The sequence below is a fragment of the Carassius gibelio genome, chromosome A14 (genome assembly GCF_023724105.1).
Source record: "Carassius gibelio isolate Cgi1373 ecotype wild population from Czech Republic chromosome A14, carGib1.2-hapl.c, whole genome shotgun sequence".
NCBI lineage: Eukaryota > Metazoa > Chordata > Actinopteri > Cypriniformes > Cyprinidae > Carassius > Carassius gibelio.
Window position 1 is genome coordinate 18037654 of NC_068384.1, and position 200 is coordinate 18037853.

A 200-nucleotide genomic window follows, 5' to 3' on the forward strand; every position below is an offset into this window, starting at 1 on the left:
CTGGCCTCTTATTGCTACCTGTCCCAACTTTTTTATAGCTCTCATGAAATCCAAAATGAGCCAATATTTGGCATGAATTTTAAAAATGTCTCACTTTCAACATTTGATATGTTATCTATATTCTATTGTGAATAAAATATAAGTTTATGAGATTTGTAAATTATTCCATTCCTTTTTTACTCACAATTTGTACAGTGTCC